The following is a 23294-nucleotide window of genomic DNA, read 5'->3' as shown; positions in this document are numbered from 1 at the left end:
GTTTGCCTATTCTTAAATGTGGATCACAGAGGTGATCACAACTTTAAGTGGCTTAGAGAATTGTCCATATTCAAACTGGCCAGCTGATAGGTTCTATCAGTTCCCAGAGGAAACTGTAAGCACCTCTTAGCAAGGACGTCCCTTCCGGGACGATGCTTGCTAACCTATGACAGCTGTCAGTTGGATTAAACTCCGTTTCCTTTCAGAGAGTCCCAGTCTAAAAATTGTCCACAACTGTTAATTTGCTCCCAGGCTTGGGTCCAGGTAAGCTGAAAGTGGAAATGTGTATATTTTTTTGCCAGCACACTTAGCTTGAAGAGTTTCTGGATATAGGCTTAATCTATTTCTTCATTTACTTAAATTCTTGACTTGAAATCTATGAATAATACTCCACAGGTATAAATGAGTTTCTCAAATCCTACAGTTCTGAATACTGTATGTATAATTACAAATTACTTCCTGTGCAGACTATTCGTATCAAGCCACCTTTTTATTGCAGGAGGTCACTACCTTCCTTAAAGAGATATTACTTCAGCATGCTGCCTTGCAGGTCTATTTCTAAATACAGATTATTCATGAATAGATCACCAGCTGGTGAAGGAAGGTGACTGTCTCACACTGCTCTGCACTGGTTGCAGCCTCACCTTGAACATTGTGTGCAGTTTGGGGCACTGCAGTATAAAAAAGACATTAAACTATTAGAGAGCATCTAAAAGAGGGCTATGAAGATGGTGCAGAGTCTAGAGGGGAAGACATAAGAGGAGCGGATGAGTTTGCTTGGTCTGTTCAGCCGGAAGGAGACTAAGACCTCACTGAAGGCTTCAATTTCTTCACCAGGGGAAGCAGAGGGGCAAGCACTGATCTCTTTGGTGACTCAGTGGACCAAATGGAATGGTATGAAGCTGTGTCAGAGGAGCTATAGGTTGGATAATAGAGAAAGGTTTTTCACCCACAGAGTCGCTGGGCATTGAACAGGCTCACCAGGGAAGTGGTCACAGCTCCAAGCCTGACAGAGCTCAAGAAGCATTTGGATAACAGTCCCAGCTGCATGGTGTAACTCTTGGGGCTGCCCTGTTCCCCAGGGCCAGGAGTTGGAATTTGCTGATCCTAGTGGGTCCCTTCCAACTCAGAATATCCTATGATTCTATGAAAACTGGAGGAAAAGTGAGAAAGGATGTCACTGAAGCAGTTCTCAATAAGTGCTTCTAATAGGAACAACTTTTATGGAAAAATTAGAAGGCTGAGGTTATATAGTTCACAAGATAAGATAATATACCCCACTTAGGATGGTTTTTTAGAGGCTTATAAAACTGAGAGAAATTATATATTCAAGTGTTGCTGCCTGTTCTGAGCTTCCTCTCCCCCTCCCCAAGACACTTGTCTCTGCCATGTGCTTTGAACTCCTTTGTTCTAAGCGCAGGCAAAACCAAATGTAACTCAAACTCTTTAGCAGTGTCTGATTGGCTGCTCACCCCGGGTCCGCCCCCACTCCTCCCCTTTCCCCTTCTCTGAATAAAAGAGACCGTCGAGAGAGGCCCTGCCCTCTCTTGGCTCTGCTACCCTCCTGTGAACGTCTCTTGTTGTCTGTTTCATTTGAAAGCTTCTAACTGTGGGAAATTGAGCGAGCAGGGAGCTATATTTCTCCCTCTTTGCTTCTGCTGGTGGTATTTGCTTTGCAGCTGATACAGGTACCAATTTTAGAGCTACTAAAGTGCTAGATCACCTGTGCTACCTCTCTAGGCTGCTCAAGGCTTTCTAAGGCATTAAACCACTAGCCTAGCCAGTAAAAAGCTGAAAAGATACCTTCCTCATTCAAGTATGAATTATTTTATAAACCAGTTAAACCAGATAAACCAATTATCCATTTGCATACTGATTTGTGATATCATCTGGAAGAGGTCTCCTACAAAACTGACTCAAGTCTCCTCAACATTTTAGAAAGGATAACCTAGAAAATATAATCTCTAATCCAAAAAGGTGAGGGCTCTCAAATTCACAATGTCACTTTGGGAGTCATCCCAATCCAAGTTGAATAAACGCTTCCTGCCTGCAGATAGTCTGTAATACTGCATCCAGGTCTGTGGTCCCCAGAACAGGAAGGACATATGCTTGTTGGAAAAAGTCCAGAGGAGGCCACCAAGTTGATCAGAGGGATGGACCACCTCTCCTATGAGTTAAGGGTAAGAGAATTGGGTATGTTCAGCCTGGAAAAGAGGTTTCATGGTGCCCTAATTGTGGCCTTCCAGTACATAAAGGGAGCCTACAAGAAAGATGAAGAGAACCTATTTACAAGAGCATGTAGGACAAGGGGGAATGGCTTTAAACTCAGAGAGGTTTAGGTCTAGGCACTGGAACAGGTTGTCCAGAGAAGCTATGGATGCCCTATCCCTGTAAGCACTTAAGGCCAAGTTGAATTGGGCTCTAGTCTAGTGGAAGATGTTCCTGTCCAACACAGGGATTTTGGAACTAGATGGTCTCTAAGGTGCCTTCTGTGGTCAAATATGGTCACATTAAGCCTCTTTGTCTGGGGGATCTGAATTTCTGCCACACAATAGCCTCCATGCAGTTACAGTGGTTGTTGACCTACACAGTGTCCAGTCAGCATTGCATGACTGAAGCCAGCCATGACAGGGCTGCAGTCAGTTGCAGGTCAACCAGTGAAGGGGCTCATTCCCTCCTTGAGCAAGTATATCTGTGTTTCTTGAGAAAAGGATCAAACCTGATGTGAGAACAGAATTCTAGAAAAGTAAAAAGGGATGCTAAAACATAGACTGTGTTACAGAAGTCACTGATTTAGCAGAGACTTGATATGGAGAAAAGAGTGTTATAACAAACTGGTATACATCACAAAAAATTGATTTTAACTGAAACATATCTTTGTACAATCTGGGGAAGTAGTTTTAGTTCTCATCATGCCCCTATCTCTATTAGATGATACTGGCATGGCAGCAAAAGTGATTAGTTTGGAGATATCCTCAGCAGACTTTTCGCATGATTTGTATACTCTTCAGTTAGACTAGAAAATAGAAAGGAAAAGTATTTGTCTCCAAATGTTGATCCTTTCAATGAACAAATGTTGGAACATTTCATAATTATAGCAATGCAAGACAGTGAAGCAGTCAGAGATGATAAGGAGTAATTTAACCCAGCATAAACTGTCTCTGGTAGTGCAAGACATGGGGGAGTAAATGAGACAAATTACCTGTATGGCTTACTGTCTTACATGCTTACAAAGATATGTTATGTGTGGGGATATACTGATGTACAACAGGAGAAAAAAAATCAAGTGTTTGATAAAAGTCTTAACTGGTTTTGCAAATCTTTTGTATGAGCTTGACCCAGCTTCAAATAATGTAATTCAGCAGTGTGGTCCCTTGTTTATAGTGAACTAGAGTAGACTGTAAATTTTGGGCAGTAAGTCTAAGTCTCTAGAAAATAACACTGAAAAGTGCAAAAACATATAATGTATACAGGAAAAAAAGTCAAGTTTTAAACAACAGATGCAGAATTTAGATAGTGTATCTAGCTACAAAACCCAATATGAAATCTTTGAAGTTTTTATATTTGTTATTTAATGAAGAAGCAAAATTAGGTTCTTTTTCTTCACAAGTCTCTTCTAACATTTCTTGTCCTTGTAATATTTAATTCATATGTTTGTGCTAAAAATTTCAGTGACTTCACCTTCAATTGTCTGTCCTCCTTCTACCCTTCAGATGAATGTAGTACTTGTAGTCATGAGCTTTCTCCTGAGGTTTGTCATAAAAGGTCTCCCAAGATGAAAAAGGCACTTCTTGCTTGGTAATTTTATCTGAAAAGTTGTGTAATTGCAAAAATAAAACTTTTCAACAGAATCAGGCAAACAAACATAAAATTTTTCATTGAAATGAGACCTAAAGAAGTTTAGGTCTATTCTTACTTGAAAAAATAGCTGTATACCAGCTGAATTCTCTGAAACAATAGGTCATAAATAAGCTATTTTTTTTTACTATTTTTATTATCAAATTAAAATTGAAACTAATGTTTCAATTTACCATTAAGGTAAATATAAAATACAATGATGTAAAAAGTTATATTTTGAATAGACAAAAGAGAGAGGGAAAGAAAGCCCCCCATGCATTGTTTTTGCTCATTTTATCAGAAGGAAATTGAGATGCAATTAGTCTAAGTGCATAATGTGGTCGCACAGAAAGGCTGTTTTAGAAGAAGTAGTTATATTAAGCCAGACCACCAACACCAGCCTTTTTCCTTCCACAGAAATAAATAAAGTACTGTAAAATAATATCTATCTTTTGAAAACATGAAAGACACAGGCAACAACAGAAATACAGACTCAAAATGTTTCAGCTTCTCTACAGAAAAACGCCAAGAGTCTGAAGCACCTTAGAAATAATCATGATCTGTCAGGTTCTTTAGGATTTATGAGACACTAGAGTTGCCTCTAGATAGTTTACTTGACTGACTACCTCTAAAATTCTCAGTGATTGCTGAAAAAACAGACAACTTATGCTGTACACCCACACAGATGACCAAAGGCTTTCTGCAATTCATTTTCTTTTTTTTTTTTGCTTTGTGCCGCACTTAGGTTACATCTCCCCCAAAAGCATTATTTCTTTTATGGGCATCATCATCTCTGTTTCCCAAGCATGGATATTTCATTTCAAGACACTATGAGAGACATAGCATTTCAATTTATCCTGAGTTTATAAATACAATAACGCAGTACTCTGTTTCTGATTAACATGAATAAAATATCAGCTTCAGACTCTGAGGGTTTCAAAATCTTCACTCCATTAAGGGACCCTGGTAATGCTACTTTTTTTTTTTTTTTTGGCAATTTTTCAAAATGCTAGGGAAGTAAAAGAGACACTCCCTATCTCAGACACTTCCTGTTTCCCACAAGTTCCTTCTCCTCTGGGTCTCTTAAATGAAGAAGCCTCACTGAGTTCACAATCATCTCCCTCCATCTCCTTTGTACACACTCCCATCCTGTATGGACTGGGGAGGATGGCTATTTTTGAAGCTTCTTTGAGCACTAACATACATGAAAAAGATGACAAAGAGAGAGGGAGAAAAAGAGACTAGCACGTGTGACTGGAATGGAGACACAAGGATACCAAAGGGCACACTGAGAAGAATGAGAGGGCTAGTTACAGTTAGAACTGTTGTGTAGCAAGAAAAACTTGTAAAAGAAGACTTATATCAGACATAACCTCTGAGAAACACACTATTTATTTCATCCTTCCCACAAGTTTTCTCTTTCATCCTCATAATTCTTTTATGTAGACTACGGCCTGTAGTGTAGATGTCTGAGTGGATTAGAGTATTTTAAGGGAAAACTGAACTCTGAAAAAATCTGCTATTGCAGAGTGTTCTGTCTCACAATTTGTGATGGTTGTGATTGACAGCTAGCAAGAGGTAGTTTTTGAGACTTCTTCCTAATGTGTTTACCTTCCCTTTTCATCCTGTCATACTGGTATTCTTCTAGACTTTTCACAAAAGGAATTTTATGTATCTATATATAGTTTGTGAATTTTAGGCACTTCAGTTTAGACACTGTTGATCAACAGCCTATGTCTATGCTGTAGTGCTAAGTCAAGTATTTGAGATCCACCTTTATACTTTGCCTCTTTTAAAAATTCCTTCCTTAATGAATACCCTCAATTTCCATATATAAAGTATAGGAATCACAGACCCAGCCTTCTGAAACCCATAAATAATAAACAGAGAATAGGATGGGTCTTAACAGACTCTTAGGTCCATTAAGGGTCTTTTCTTTATGTCCAAAGTGCCTTCCTTTCTTGGTTCAAATAGTTGCTATTTCCAGATGGAAAGTACAAACACAAACTATTTCTCTGTGTTAAATATGTGCGGTGTTTTATTCATAAAATGTAGCCAACATATTCAAAGCTGTTCTATGTTAATACCATAACATTTATCCAGGATGTGAAATGCCAAAATGCAATTGCCTTTGCCAAAACAAATCCAAATATTAGACCTTGGCCTCTCTAGCAAGACATTGCTTATTTGCGTCATGAGAGAAATGTAACACAGGCTTGTTTTTGTCATTACCTGCTGTTCACATAAAGTCTGTTCTCTTACTATATATACAGCAAGAATATGTATTTTGACTGCTATCTACCCATTCTAACAGGTATTTTAGATCCATATGGACTAAATAAAAACTCCAAAGCTGTTTGAGAATTCCATAAAAAGCAGGACCTCATCTAATTACAGAGATTATGCTAATCCACTCTTAAAAACAGAAACAAGATTAAAATAAAATGCCAAAGTATTAATTTTCACAGTTCCTATTCTTATTGTGAATACTGAGTGTGAAAGAAAGCAAAGCATGCATGTAAGTAATCATATGCCAGCTCAGTTTAGTTCCTCCAGTGACTTGCAAAATATATGTTCTTGTGCTTAGTGCTGTAGAGTATGTTCTAAACAAGCAGAATATGTATAAACCCTTTGCAAAAGGAGTAAACAGAAATACATGTACATGAAATCTTAAAAAATATATCCCTAAAACCTTTCTCCATAACAATGAAACATGGCATTGTAAATCTCTTTCTAGCTGTGCTGGATGAGCCTGGCTCATTCAACAGACATTGTAAAGACTTCTCCAGCTGAGGGTCTTTCCCTGTAATTCCATGGTTTCACAATATTGGAAGGAACTTTAAAATACTGTATTTAAAGAAAATATTACTTATAATTGTATTCATTTGTCTTTTTTAAAAGATTTTAATTTTTCCATTTTGTTTTTGTGCTACCCACACACAAGATTTCCAATAGAGAACACAAGGTAGGCATTGCTTAGCTATTGAGAAGAAACAGAAATACTTAAAACCTGTAAATATGACTCCTACAGAATATTTTTATAATTTGTTTGACAGGAAAAATGAAGTAACTGAGGATTTCTCACATGAAAGCCTAATTTCCTTAAAACTGATTATTTGATTAATGTGGTAGGATAGGTTGAGCAGTCTATCAACTTTTACATGTCAGAAGATATCTTAAGAAAGAAACATACAGAACTTCATTTTTTGTGATGACTGAGTCCTTGAAACTTAGAAATGTTCCTTATGAGATTAGGTGGAGAAGCTACTGAAAAAATTAGGACAAATCCTACTTATATCCACCTGACATTAGGCATTTTCTTTTTAAGGTGACACCAGGCTTGAGTTTTCAAGGAATGAGAAGACACTACTCTGGACCTTTTCATAATTAAAAAAAATAAAAATAAAAATTTAAAAAAAAAAAATCCCCTCCCACAGCTTCTAGGAGAAGCCACAGCTAGAAATCTTTGGGTTTCAGGGAAGCTTTTTTGTGATCCCTACTGCAGATTTAGGAGGGCTCACACCAGGAAGTGTTTATCTAGTCTCTATCACATAGACGCAGCTGCTGTAGTCACCAGTCTCTAGGTCTGATTAGCAATGAGGCCAAGCACAAGTTAATATATACAGATACACATCACAGACCAACAACAGCCACACAGGCCAACCTGGACAGAGAATTATGCCTTTATCAGCATCTAAATATGCAGACACCGCATTCACATAAGTCATGAGACAGAATCTTCTTGTTTCTTCTATTTAGCTAGTCTGTAGTCTGGTGGTGGTTGTGCACATGTACACATACACACACCCCTTTTAGGAATAGACCTCAATAAGGGGTAGGAAAGTTTACAGTGATCAGGTGTAGAGCTCAGTCAGGCAAGTGTACTGACCACCATCTTGCTTACATTCAAATAGTCCATTTTAACCCCACTTGTCTCCATTTTCCTATGCTCCTTCCCCATTTACCTCTGTCTCCATTTCTTTGTCCTTATCTTTGCCCAGATAATAAACCACAAAACACCCCTAATACTTTTTCCTATTGGTTACAGTTTTGTTCCTTATGTATCCAAATTTGCTATTTCTGATAAAAAATTGCAAATTTTTTTTTGCATACACAGATGGTATTTCTGATGTGTTTATCTGGGTGCTGTGTGAATCCAAAATGAACTCTTCTAATTATCTGTGATATTTGACAAACTGTAATCTCTGCAATCCAGCCATGCCCCACCCTCATGGTATTATTCTTATACTGAAAACTGTTTTTTCAAGCTTCTCACTCTTATTTGTTCTGACCAGAAATACCTCATCCCATATTCAGTAAATTCTTAGGCTCCGTTCTGTCACCTAATCTTCAGAACATGGGCATAGCCTGTCTGCATACCTTAACACAAAAGCCTCCTTGCATCATCTGTCTTCTCTCATATATGTATAATTCCAGACATAATGTGTCTTGTAATTTACCCCGAGTACTATGAGAATAATTTCAGTCTTATACACATTCAACTTTTTCAAGTGCTCTATTTCTAACATTTTCTAAGAAAAACTACAGCTCTTTTTCTACAATTACTACCATTAAAAAAAAAAGACACTTTTTCTACTTTCGAAAAAAGTTTAAATAAAAAGTTGTCAATCAGATATATCTACCACTAAATCACTATCATCATAAATAATTAACAAAATCTTTCTCAGGTTTTTAAGACTGATGGCTGTCACAGCCAGGCTTCAAATAGCAGTTAAAATTAGACTTAATCCTCTAACATGTTTCTTATTCCATGCCACATCATATTACCTCTAACAACAATGTCCTTTTCCCTTGCTGGTATGTGAAACATAGCTCATGACAGTGGAGCCAGCTACCCCAGTTGTTTCCTGCATATATATTGCATGCATTAGCATTTCAGTTTTGTGAGTTATACTGTAACTGTCTTACGGTGCTGAAAGAAATCTTGTTGAATTCAAAGGTGTAAGATTTATAGGTCTAGATTTGGAGAGTGTAATACAGCTTGTCCAGTTTTCACATTGCAAACTGGAGAAGGAAGCATCTTTTGAACTAATGCTTTAATGAGGTTAAACTAAAAAACAGCTGTTGTCAATGAAGACTGATGTTCTGACCATATTTTTGCTCTTTTTAAGGAAGACATGCAAAAGGAGGCTGTAGGCAAAAATAGGCTGAGGGCAAATGGGACCTGTATTGAACATCTGTGCTTGCTTTTTTTTTTTCCCTATTACTAAAAAGAATGTTAAGCTGGTGATTTTAAATGATTTAAGCTTGACAGTGTTAGGTCTAATAATAGCAAGCCAAACAACATCTGGTGTGGAGAAAATGAAATGATTTGGTATAACACTTTAAAATCTGCATGCGCAAGTAAGGGACTCGCTTGATCCTTCTAAAGGACATGTTGAGCCATCATTTTTAATGAATAATATGACAAGATGGGGTGTGGATTTCTCATGAAATTTCTATTACATAACTAATAGAATTTTCTTTTTTGGTTTTTTTTCATTAGAAAGCTTATCATAAAGACAGGTATTATGCCTCCCCAAACATTCTCGCTCTTTTATGGAGATAATTGGTTTTTTAATGTTATGCTTATTTTTGTTTTACCCTCTTTTCTGTTACTTTTCTGCATGCTTAATGTGAATGCAGTATTAGTACATGATGAAGATACACCTGGGAGTATCAGAAAAATTAAGATTTGTCTAAAAAACCACAAATTCCCCAGCAGGAGCTGCAGAAAAAAACCAAATATGAGGGTAAAATACTGAAAGTCATTGGTAATGTTAAAGGCACACTTCATTGTTTTGTTACATACTACCTATCACAGCTACTTGTTCGAAGAACTGTTTATAACCTCAGTTCTTCTACTGTAAATTTAATCTATAAATAAAATATTCCCAAGTAATCTTTTCTGTATGGAATTTATGATGATAATCAGTCCAAATTCTATATATAGTCATGGAGTTCCAGTAAATCTAGAGAAAAGCAAAAGTAGAGCAAATATGCATGCATGTATAATATTTCAAGCCTTTTTGTACAAAATTCTTAACAGGTACAAACTCTTCTGGACACCCTATTTTTCTCTACAGACAGAAGCACAACTTAACGATATACCATTTTAAAAAATTACTCACTGGTATTTAAACCAGAAAAAAAAAATTTTCAGGACACTCACCCATACATGAGTACTTTATTCATTGCTCTGACAGGATCTTAAAACAAAATTCTTTATCAAAGATAGTTTAAATTCTTTTCCTAACTACCTCCTCCACTTCATATAGATCATCATATAGAGATAAGTTTTTTTAATTGGTTGATTCTGTATATACATATGTGCATGTGTGTGTATGCATATATTTACTTTAATTGGAATGTAAAGACACTAGAGGTGAATCTGAGCTTGAAAAACATAGAAATACATCATTGTTTTTATTGAATAAAACATTATTGGGGTTCCTAATATGTCTGACAGATCTTAAAGATTGCTTGAAATAATTTTTGTATTTTTCACATATTATTACACTTAGCAAGCATAGCTAATTGGCATAACTATAGTACATGAAAAACAGTGTGGCTTAAAACTACAAAAGAAAAGGAAATTATGTTTATTTCTTATAAATAAATTATTAGCCACTATGTATTATTTATATTACACAAATTTAAGCAATGTATAATACATGAGGATAAATTTACTATATTTGGAGCAAAATTAACTGAGCTGTCTCTTAGGACCTTTATTAATATTGCAAAATTGGTATTATACTCCTGTATAATTGATTTTTGAAGACTATTTTGCATATGTTTTCCTAAATCACATCACTTAAGCTAGAAAATGTTACATATCATGTGCTAGGCTGATAGCACCAAGACAAAGGTGTGTAGTGAAGCATGAGACAAAGTTCCTTAAAATTCTGGGAAACAGGGTTAACTTTACACAAAATATGAAATGCTAATTTTTCTGTGGAAAAACTCATAACAAGCTATTTAAATCTTCCTAAGGAAAAGCACTTTCCTAGCTCTCTAACCTCAAACTGCAATATGTTTCTATGATATATATATATATTCTATTCAAATTACATTTAAAAAGTGTTAAGGAAATTACAGATATTTGAAATCCTCATTTTGGGAAAAAAACCCCATGTCACTATTCATGTATTTCCTGAAGACTTTGTGACAGAAGCTGTGATGAGATTTAGGTTCTAGGAGTTTGAATATTTTCTTAGAAAGTAATGGCAGATGTTAGTATTATCTTTGAGAGATCTCATGAGATCCAAGTGGTTTCATAGGTGCTTCAAGACTAAGAAAGGATGTAAACAATTTCTGTAGTAGAGGATAATGATCAATATTTCTTTATCCATCCTTTAGTATTTTAAAACAGTAAGGAATCCGTTATTGGAAGGTACCTCTATTGAAAGTGAGATAATAATGAAATTTTCCTCTCTTCATAAGAGGCAAATTTTTCATAAGCAATGAAAACTGTTGATCATTTAAAAAAACATTTTTCTTTAGTTAAAATACTCATCCAAATCTATATAAATAAATGTCAAAGATACATTTTTATAAATTTTTTGTACATTCCAGTTTGAGTACTCTTTTACTACAGTTCCATACAGTGTAGGAATAAATATTTACGGTTCAGGAATTTTGTAGTTTCAGATTAGTTTTTGTGTGAAAACTCCTTTTCCCTGGAAAAAAGCCACCTTTGGATCCATGTCAATTTCATTTCCCAGTAACTTTTGGAGCAAAGTGTGTGTCCCATATCACATCAGTCCATCCCATGGAAATGCTAGACATTATAATCCTCAAATAATGAGAAAATACACTCTCGTTTTCCTCAGATGTGTTAGAAATTAGAAATATTCATGGTCATTTAGCATGTAGATAGACAAAGAAGAAAAAAATTTCTACACCATAATCCTAACTCTTGCATTTGCCTCTCTATCAATAAATTCTATCAAACAAGACATTTTTTTTCGCAGCAGCCACTACAGTATTTGTCACCAGAATGTGTGTCAGTTATGGAATGGAAGTACAGTCTCATAGGTTCTTGGCTGCCATAGCATTAAAGCTCAGTGCCTTTTCTTCAAATTGAAACTATTAGGGTGCTTTGTGTTCCGAATTGTAGCAGCTGAGGATCTTTAGTGAGTGGACATTGTAAAACATCTTTTGTCTACTGGGAAATGATTAAAGCCCTATGATGTCTGCACTTGCTTTTGTTATCTCAAATGTCACAGTGATTGATGGCAAGACATCTTTTCTTCTGTAATGTTTTGGACTTTGTTGCTTGCTTTAGAGCAGATAATGTAGCCACAGCAAAATGTGAAATGACAGATAAATAATTTGCCTTGTTTTCTCTCCGAAGCTGCAACTAGAATAGCCGGGATACACTTGTTCACCTACCTCAGGATTGCTTGTGATAACATTCTGGTGACTGACAGCAGACATGTGCAACACATGATCAAAAACTTGGAGGAGAAATCTGCATTCCTCCTGGAAATATAAGGTATTTTGTTGCCTGGATAGTACAGCAGTTAGTTTCTTACTAAGTTTTCTGTAAATTTCATGAAAAAATAAGTTAAAAAATTCAAACCACACAAGGAAGCAAAGCACACTGAAAAAAAGATATAACTTCTTTTCTTTGAAATCTTCTCATTCAAGAACCTTGATTTATTTAAAATACTCTGGTCTACCAGTAGCAGGATTTTTTTATGGTTTATGGTTTATTTTCTTTTTTCTGAGAAAAAAGATCTGAGGTAGCAATGTGGCACTACCTGGCTTTACAACCGACACAAATGCTCAGGTGCGAAGTGCTAAACTTCTAAGTTTGGTGTAGACAACTAATGACTACCAGATATGATTAACTTCTTTATTTTCCCAATATCTCTATCAGCCCAGTACTGATCCCTTAATCTGAGACAGGAAATAGTAAGAACTAGAGAAGGTCATAAGAAATCTTAACAGCAAAGATAGGAGCTTTGGCTTCAGTACAGGGGAAAATTAAACACACAAGAATGTTTTAGACTGAAAAAGACATGACTGTAAAGTGATATGTTTAAGTGTATTAAATCATGTGTTGCATGAATAAAGATGAATACAGAAAAATTTATCTTTGTTTTTTCAAAATAAAGAATAAAGTAATAAAAGTATACTAGTAGGTGTCATGTTCAAAACAGATACAGACAGATGCATAGTTTAACTGTTGAACTTCGTTGCATGATACAAAGACTATGAGCTGCAAAAAAATTATGAAAAAAAGTGCATAAAGTGCACTAAGCCCTATAAAACATATCAGTACAGATTTAGACACCTATATTTGAATTAGTTGGAATACCTTTTCAATCACAAAGAAGAGATAGGTATTTTTGGGATATAAATTACATAATTCTAAAACACCCCAACCCCACTGCCCTTTACCCAGAAGCATCCAGTCCCTACTTGAGCTCTTCTGTAGCTCAGCTCTGTACTTAGCTCTGCCTTCTGAATAGACTGTATTTTTCCAAATGAACCTCAAATTGTCCCTTCTACCTTGCATTTTTTTGTGATGAAATGAACTGTCAATAGGACCAGCAGCTATCACCATCCCTGCAATGCTTATCCTGCATAGAGGCAGTAGGACCATACTCAGCTGAGGAGGGCATTGCCCTGCCTTGCTCTTGCTGGTCCCCAACAGAAGGATAAAATAGATCATAAGAATATATTTTTTCTTTCTTTTTTTTTTCTAGATTTAGATGATAATGCTGTACATTGGGAAAATGCAATGTTTTCTTTAACCTCATCAAACACATTTGACAGGAAATCCGATGATGTTCCTTGCCAGACACAGGCAAGGTATCAATCTAAGAAGACTCTTGGGCTGAACTGATACATTTTTGTCCTCTTCAGTAAACAGAAACTCCCTGGTATAATATTCTGTGGTGCCTTCTTCAACAATGTCTACCCCAAATGTTCATCTTTTTTTTCTGTAATATGAGAACTGACATAATACTACTAGAGAGAACAATTAATTTTCTGTGCCCACTAAACAAAATGTGCCTTGAACACTTAAAAATAACCTTTTCAAATCCTTTCATTTCACAGCAAAAAGTAAATGTTGGTCTCAATTGCATTTGGTCTCTTTTCTACTATGAAGAAATGTTAAGGTCTCTATTTTTTAAAAAAATAACACTGTAAGATACCAAAGAGTCTGTTCACCAAAATTTCTCCTCCTTTTAATGACCTATCCAGTAATTGCAATTTCTGTATCAATCAATGACATGAGGTTAACTAGCAGGAAGAATTGCCCTTGTGAAACAGACCCATGAAACAGAATACTAAGTGATAAGATGCAGGCAACTTCCAGTTGAGTGGGAGAATAAAAGGTGTAGATAGGGTGTCAGTCTTTGTAAAGAAAAGAATAAAATCTCATGTCTTAGATTGATGGGATAAAAGACCTTGTATAACAGAGAAACAAAGTTCTCTATGTAAAACTGAAAGTTACTTATAGACTGTGTGTCAATCAGACCATTCTTCACAGCTGACAGTTCCTAAAGGAATTAGGAAAAAAAATTCTAATGTCACAGACAGAGGCTCTAAGAGCAAAATGTTTCTCTTCAGATTTTTCAATCTCAATAGAATTCTGATAGGCTTGACTGATCCTTCTGAACATAGAAGTTTGACTTGGTCACCTACTAACAGAAAAAATTCCTTTGATTCATATTATATTAATTTACTTGCAAAACTCATGCTATTGAACAAACAGTTCTATATTTCCATTGTGAGAAATGATCTGAAGAAAGGACTAATGGTCTGAACAAAAAGAACAAGAAAAATTCCATATTGGGTTGAAAAATAAACCTTGTACAGTTAAGGTACATAAACATATTTCAGATAAATTTCTGCTGGTAAAAAAAAGGATGAAATTAGAGCTGCTGCCTGTATTTCGGTGGATAGAAAGACAGTTCATATTCCCAGATTTAATGAACATTTTTGTAGAATTTAATTTACAACTTGTTGAGCATGAAAATGAAGTATCGGGTTAAGCATGAGACCATGAGCTCAGCAGTTTAGGAAATATTATTTTCCTGGATTATCCAGGAGTGTGGAAATATTTATATAATACTAACTAGTTATTACATTATTGTTTGTCTCAGGTATAAAAAAAAAGTCATTCAGGTACCCTTTTTTTGCTAACAATCACAAGAATTGTTGATATAGTGCAACTCTCCACTGAATGGAAACAATCTTCTAAAAATAAATTTATTCTCATAGTCTAAGAAAGTGTATGACAGGCATATTTCTCAAATATGTGAGTATTCACTAGTATAAAATAATTAGTTAACTATCAGGTATCATAATGGAGATGCAATTAATAATGTGGTCATTTCTTCCTTTAAAATGCATGCCTTCTTGATTCCTATGGGATTTTTTGCATATATCATTTTGACACAGCCTTCCACATAGCAGCTCTTCAGGGAAAAATATCCTTTGATTTGTGCCTTTTGAATGGCAACTTCAAGTGGTGGAGAGCTCAAAATACCCTGTATCTCTCTCTCCATTCCTTAGAGGTCAAAGAGTTTTCCTTCTTTTGGAGAGGGTTTGCAACTTCAGAGTAGCTGAAATAATTTCAGTTGGCCCCAGGCTTGTATCACATCAAAAGAAGAGATTTTGAAAGGAAATAAAATTATAATAAAAACACACAAATAAATAAAAAAGCAAACAGCATACAGAATAAGCCTCAGTCTTTCTTGTAAGTATTTTGTGCTTCTTTAGCTTATTGGTTCTGTTTTCTAATGTCATTATGCCACCTTTCCTCTGAGTGGTTTTCTAATATTATTAACCTTCTTTCTTTTGACATAGTAAGACATCTATATGTACAATTTAAATAGCATCGCAATGTTTGTTTTCACTTGGTTCCTATGGAAACCTTTCTTGTTCATCCTTTCCAGAAAGTAAATGTGAGGGCAACTAGCCCTTGAAAAAGGTTTGCACTGAAAAATTCTCCCTTTGGCTATTTCAGACTGTGTATTATTGAAACCAGAGTAAAAAACTGGCCAAAGTCAAACCCTAATCCCTCTTTTTCCATTCTAAGATCATTCTGCCACTGCACAAAGCTTCCTAGGTTTTTTTCTATATGTAAAATTCTCTTACAGATAATTAATGAGTTTTTTCTTTCCCATCCATCTATCCTCAGGTGCAGTGAGACTCTGAGTGTCTTGATCATGATTTTAAAATGGATTCCAGTAAATTGAGATATGCAAGCCAATTGTGTTGCATTTCATAATGTAAACAACAAATTTTTATACTTAATTTTATTCCACAATTGATATTAATAGTTGACAGAAACCAGGATCATTGTCACAAAATTAGCAACTTTTCAATTATTTCATTTTAAAAAGTTTCATTTTAAAAAGTTATTTTCATTTAAAATATTTCCCCCTCTACATCTCCTATCATATTCTCATACAGATTTGTTCAGAGAATTTCCAGCATATCTTGGGTGCCATATAATAGATAAGAATTTTGTCATTTATTTCAACAAAGCCAAATTTTGATCCCTGTTGTTTTGTTGCTGCCATGTTCAAATAGATTTACCAAGAGTTGCCAAATGCACACGATGGCTTCCAATTTCTGCCTCTCTTTTGTCAGCTGGTGTGCTTATTACAGGACTAAATGAGTTACTATGTGAGCTGCGATTTCTGATTCTTCCTGCAGAATTTTTTTAAATGTCCAAGACTTAAATAAAGATTGCTGAGGAAATTTTCAAGCACAGGGAGAGCACTTAGACAAGCAGGTAAGAACAATATCTGCAGAACTGTAATTCATATCTAACATGGTATTGTATCCGTCAGAAAGGGATAGAGGGTAGGCTGATCTGATTCCTTTTAAATTGCACCGCACGAGCAATTGTCATCAACTTTATCTTCACTAGAAGTATTGAATGCTTCATACTTGTGTTTGGAAATAATTGAATTCCTATTATTTCATAATTTGGCTTTCTGTCACAGTAAGAAAAAAAAAGAAAGTAATTTTTCTGAAACAGAATTTATTTTTCATAAGGAAAGTTTCATTTTGTCTGTTAATAGATAATCATCAGGAAAAGGAGCATGGAGTGACAAAAACAGAAATAAGGTCTTACAAATAATAAATGTAAAACAATAAAAGAAGAAACCAGAAGGCAATTTAGAAGATATGTAAAATAGAGAAAATTATGGATTGTCAAAAAAAGATAACAGCTAGTTAAAAATGCACAATTGAAATCAGCTCAAGAGACAGCCATATATACACGATATAAATTTATAAAATTTATTCCAAATTGTGATGCATATATATGAGTAACTCAGAACACCACTCTTGGAAAGATGTGAGATAATAAGCTCCTTGTCCTTTAAGAAGATAGACCTAGTTAATAAGAGGATTTCTAAATTCATTTGTTTGAACTAGCGCTGTATGAATCTTTATCCTTGTCTTGTTCATCTAAGTGAAGAAGGCAGCATCCTAAAATTCAGCCAATGGGGAATGAAAATAATTCTATGGAAGTATGAGTTCCATATCAGGAAACACACATTAACATATCTAATCAGGAAACATACATTAAAATGTCATATGATGCAAAATATGGGATTTTGAAAAATCCTACGTAAATTTCAGTAAGGACAAAGCTATCTAATATAGATTTTAATATTTTACATCAGATTCTATATCTTACAATTTTGATTTGAGATGTTTTATATATAAAACATATGAAATTTATGACAAGTGTCAGGAACAATATTGATAGGGTCAAATTATAATCTGTCAAAAGCATTTGTGAAGATGAATAATAGTAAACCAGAAGAAAAAAGTATTATAATAGGTAAGATGCTTACTTACCCAAAATGAAAACCTCCCCTAGTATTAACCAATATTTACTTCTTTCTGTGATTTAATTTGATTGGATCTAACAAAAGTATCTAACATAATTTTAGGTTTAATGGAAATTTCCAATAGAAGAACTGAGAATTTCTGCCTAACAAGCTGTTCTTTAGAAGTAGCCCACATATTTGACATTAGGAGCATCCAGAATATTTAGATATAAATCTGTTAAAAAATAGCTAAATCACACACATTGAACTTCCTTCAAAATCACAGAAATTTGCACTGAGCTTCATTCAAAATTCCCAAAATTCATGAATTATGTAAAATACAGGAACTAATGATCTAGTACTGGAACTGTTTGACCTGAAAAAGATATTGTTATGCAGAAAAAGGAAATCTTTGCTTTCCAAATGAAAAACAATTAAATATATTACGGAGACAAAATACTTAACAGTTGACCCATTTTATTACTACAACTTAATTTTCCCATAAATACTGTTAAAGTAGTATTTAGTAATTCTTTTTCATCCATATAATATAATTAAGACAGGAGTAATAACTAATGACAGATGTGTGAGATGGCAATGACATATGTCTCCAATAAGAAACCAAGACACATTTGAAGAGCGGAACTCTGAACTCGGATAGTGGTTAAAGTGGATGCATAACAAATTATTCCTTCGCCACTCAAGTGGTACAGAGTCTACATGTGTTTGCACAGAAGTCTAATGAGCAGTGAAAATTATAACATATTGTGAATCCACAACACTGAAACATTGATTTACAAAGGCAATAAAACACACACCAAAAAAAAGTGCTATTGTTTGCTAATTCCTTTTTATGGTTACCAACAAATTCAGAACTTAGTGCAAGTGAACATGATATTTCTTCCATTAGAAGAGTAAAGTTCAGCTGCTGTCTCACAGGACTTCCTGACCTGAGGGAAGAAGTTGTTATCTCAGTTAATTGAATTCTTTGGTGGGAATCCAACTAATTAGTCTTCTATTTCCTGACCAAAAGAAAAACAGCTCTTCTATCAGTGGATGAGAAACAGGGGGCAATGGAGGTGAGAGGATGGGACACATAAAAGTGGTAGAATAATCTGGAAGTCTTCATCTTTCCCTCAAAAAACCAAACCAAACAAACAAAAAACCCCACACTAGAGAAAAAAAAAACCAAAAACAACAAAACACCACCAAAACCAAACAAACCACAAAGCCCTGAGTAATCTGAGTGCCCCAAGTTAATTGAAATTTGCAGCTTGTTTTAACAATCAAATACAGACCTGCAAAAGATAGTATATACAAAACTATAACTTTGGTTCAAAAGTCTAATAGAATTGATAACCTAGCAAGGATGTTGCACACAACTGTCAAGTTAGACTCCTTCATGGATAATTAGGGAGGCTCTTTGTGCTATCATTTCTTTATACATGAAATGTTATTGATAAAATAGAGATTGATTGTCTTGGAGTAGAGTATGCTGAAAAAAAGAGGATCCTGTGCAGAAGTATCTGACTCTCAGTCCACTTAACAGAAGCTTAGCATGCTGCAGAACATCTTGCATTGTTTGGATTCAATCCATCATTAAGCATAAATGAGAGGAAGACAGAGATACACAAATGTGCAAATGCCACATGGATGGATATATTAAGGAATCTGTAACCATCTGGACTCAATATGGAACCTAAAATATGCCCATTTATCAAATTATAATTCCCATGCAACATATCACATCCGTATTTCAGAGCCGATTAAAAGTAAATTGTTTAGAATTTATCAAACTGAGTTCAGAAGCAATTTGTATACTTTTATTACATACCATATATTCTTCAAAGTTTATTTTATTCTCCTCTACTAGAAATATGCAGCAATAATGGCTCTAGTCCTGCAGAGTCTTGTATGTGTGTGTTAATGGCTTCAGGCACTAGTCTTATTCACTTCAATAGGACCATTCAACCAAAGAAATAAAACTTACACATGAATATTTGCAACAAATAAGTTTGAAAAAGAAGCATTTTAGCACTGAACTCTGTCTGAAAGAGTAACTCTCAAGGAACATGGAGATATCAAGAGGCCAGTTCAAATGTTGTCTGTAACCATTTGAATATTAAGATCTGTAACATGATGAGATAACATTGCCTAACTTCTGAAACTAGGAGACTGGAATGAGCCATCTATGTACCTATTCCTCATGTCTCCACCTCCTCATTGTGGTTGATTTTACAAGTTTAAATTAGTTTTATTTAAACTAACTGAATTAATTAATTAATTAACTGATTAGATTTTGTTCAAGACATCATTTCATTATAATTTGTGCTTTACCAAATAGGTACTGAATAATGGTTTTAACCCAGTCTACATAAAAGTGTATTCTATAATGCAAGTGTGGCATCACACTTTCAATGAAAGTTTTGTTGTACAACATGAGACTATGGGACAAATGCCTTAAACTACAGTTTGGAAGGAGAATTACATAAAAATAAAGTTTGAGAAGAAGAGAGTGAAAACCTTTAATTGTTTATAAAGTATTAAAATTGAAACAGATTTCTAGCAATCTGAATGTCAGAGTTCTATATACAGCAATTTCTGTATCATAATTAGATGTAGAAATATAAATGTCAAAGTACAGACTAAACAAAGTTGAAAAAAATTTAAATAATTTCTTTTTAAAATGTTTTTAGGCAACGAGGCTCTCAAACATGTTCATACAGTTTAAAAGATGAAGTGAGGGATTTAAGAGAAATTGAAAAAACTTGGATAGCTGTGTAAAGTAAATGATTAACAACAATAAAAACAAGGACACTGTAAAAACTTCCTAGAAGTAGAAAGACATCTAATGACAGCAACAATGTATAAGTCATAGTCTCATCTAAATAGTAATGATGTAAGGATGAAATTCATTCCAGGAAATGTGTTAATGGTAGGGAGGAGTGATCAGCTGTTATTCTGAAACAAGATTTGATTCATATGAAAACATATATTCCTCTCACTACAGGACTGTAAAGAAAGACACATTAGCTAGATTTTCTTCTGTGGAGCTTTACATTGAAGATTTTCATCACAATTTTGAACAAGGCTACAATTTTTCTCTAGTAATCCAAAACTTTCAGTGCCAGTCAAGTACTGTACCTAGAGAGTATCTGTTGACTGACAGCTTTTAAACCAATAGTAAATTGCCCAAGGAACTACTGAGACATAAAACCTCATTGGAATGCATCAAGTGTCATTGTTAAGAATGCCAGCTAGGAACTCCAAAGGATTACCTTGTTCTTACTGTTTAACAAGAATAAGAAAGTGCTGCCATAGCACTATTACACAAACTAATTTTTCTGAGTTCATTTAATTCTTTTTCCTTTTCAGCTTCTCAGCTCCACTGGTCACTTTTCCTTTAGAATGTTTTTCATGCCTTTAATCACTGTAAGCTGTAGTAATAGTTCTCTAACAGACAGAGTAGCTGGGCAAGCGATTTAAATGAATATTTTCTCTGTGTAATCAAACAGCTGGCAATAAAATAGAGCATATTTTACTCCTGAATACAATATGAAACAAAGTTAAGTCCTTGCACTTAAGCTATCATTGGTCACCTGTCACTAGTGGGGTTCCACAGGACTCTATCCTCAGCCCTGGGCTCTTCAACATCTCCGTAAATGACCTGGATGCAGGACTGGAAGGGATACTAAGCAAGTTTTCTGATGATACTAAATTGGGAGTAGCTGTTGACTCCCTTGGAGGCAGAGACATCCTGTAGAGAGACCTTGACAAATTTAAGGTCTGGGCAATCAGCAACTGTATGACGTTTAACAAAGACAGGTGCCAGATCCTTTACGTGGAATGGGGCAATCCTGGATGTCCGTGTAGACTGGGTGGTGATACGCTGGAAAGCATTGGCATGGAAAGGGACCTGAGTGTCCTGGCTGATGGCAAATTGAATGTGCCCTGGCAGCCAGGAGGCCAGTTGTGTCCTGGAGTGCATCAGGAACAGCATCACCAGCTGGGCAAGGGAGGGGATTGCCCCACTCTGCTCTGCACTGGGGCGGCCCCACCTTGAGTGCTGGGGGCAGTTTTGGGCCCCACAGTGTAAGAAGGATATAAAGCTGTTAGAGAGCATCCAAAAGAGTGCTATAAAGACATGAAGGGTCTGGAGGGGAACCCATACAAGGAGCACCTGAGGTCACTTGGTTTGTTCAGCCTGGAGAAGACGAGACTGAAGCAAGATCCTATCACAGTCTACAGCTTCCTCACAGAGGGAGTGGAGGGGCAGACACTGATCTCTTTGCTGTTGTGACCAGTGACAGGACCTCAGGGAACTGCATGAAGTTCTGTCAGGGGAGGTTTAGGTTGGAAATCAGGAAAAGGTTCTTCACCCAGAGAGTGGTTGGGCACTGGAACAGGTTCCCCGGGGAGGTGGTCACAGCACCAACCCTGACAGAGTTCAAGAAAAATTTGGGCAATGTGCTCAGGAACATGCTGTGATTTTTGGGGTTGTCCTGTGCTGAGCCAGGAATTGGATTTGATGATCTTTGTTGTTCCCTTCCAGTTCAGGATATTCTATGATCTTATGAGTCTATGGCTTTTTTTCCCTTGATTACCATGCATGTTGGCATTTTATGGTGCCAACTGAGTAAAGATCATAAATTCTTATGTACAGTATTCTGAGATAAAATTTTAAGTCAGATTTATCAGGCCATTAACAACAAAGAACATATTTTGAGCATTTATTTTATTAAGTCTATCACTAGTAATTCATGTTTTTCATGAAAGTCAAATTATTAATTTAGGTTTGATAGAGAAGCACAGAGAAACATTCAGGTAGGAGTGAGATTCAATATACTAGGAAAGGAATTAATCTCTTGAGGAAATAGTAAAAACATCAGTCTTGGGTAGAGGTAGCAGTAGTGTACCTCTGAGCTTTTTAGCACTACAAGACACATGGCCCTTTCCCAGATTTCAGTTAACTAACCTTCTTTCAAAATTGATGGACATATCCTATGAATTCAGTCTAAAGAGGAAGGGGTACAAATAATTTTTTTCCTAATCCCCTCATATCCTCTTTCATCAGTTCCTTTGCATTTCAGTGATTACACTGCTTGTCTAAAGAGACAGGTTCAATTACCTGCTTTATCTCAGAGGATCAGGATCTGTCTCTTCCATTATAATGACCCAACCATAAAGTTATATGTATTTTGGAAAAACCTCAAAATCCTTTTTTTTTTTAGAAATCAGTTTGCATTGAATAACTAAATATTAATTGACCCTAAAGAAAAAGAAAAAGAAGAAATCAGATTTCTTAACTCTGAAAGGACACTAGTAGGCAGAGATGTGTTTCTCCTCATTTTCTTTATTTCACAAATAGAGAAATTTTGTATTCAGTATATACTTAATTTTATTGTCATCAATAAATTCAGTTTGTGAGCTCAACCACAGCATTTTCCAAATGTGCAAATAATATGCCATTGACAATAGCACTATGATGAAAAGCTATATCATCCATATCCAGGCCTTATATGCCAACATGTTAAAAAAGATTCAGTCCTGTTCACACATTTGTGAGTGAAATGTGTTCCTTCCCTATTTTTTTTCCTTCTTGTTTTCCCTACAGTAAATATTCTGTGATACAACTCTAAT

At 35.4% G+C, this 23294-nt stretch overlaps 1 long non-coding RNA gene across 1 annotated transcript; it reads right to left on the bottom strand.

Moving 5' to 3' along the window:
• Positions 1 to 961: 961 nt before the first annotated feature.
• Positions 962 to 22143, bottom strand: LOC116443699. The gene is made up of 3 exons (XR_004240031.1): positions 22091 to 22143; positions 13399 to 13404; positions 962 to 998 (listed from the first exon to the last, which is right to left on the bottom strand). It is a non-coding gene; the product is annotated as an uncharacterized LOC116443699 (long non-coding RNA).
• Between the last annotated feature and the right edge of the window lie 1151 nt (positions 22144 to 23294).

The sequence above is a fragment of the Corvus moneduloides genome, chromosome 5 (genome assembly GCF_009650955.1).
Source record: "Corvus moneduloides isolate bCorMon1 chromosome 5, bCorMon1.pri, whole genome shotgun sequence".
Taxonomy (NCBI): domain Eukaryota; kingdom Metazoa; phylum Chordata; class Aves; order Passeriformes; family Corvidae; genus Corvus; species Corvus moneduloides.
The sequence above is the reverse complement of the archived record's forward strand: the minus strand, read 5'-3'. Positions and strand labels throughout refer to the sequence as shown.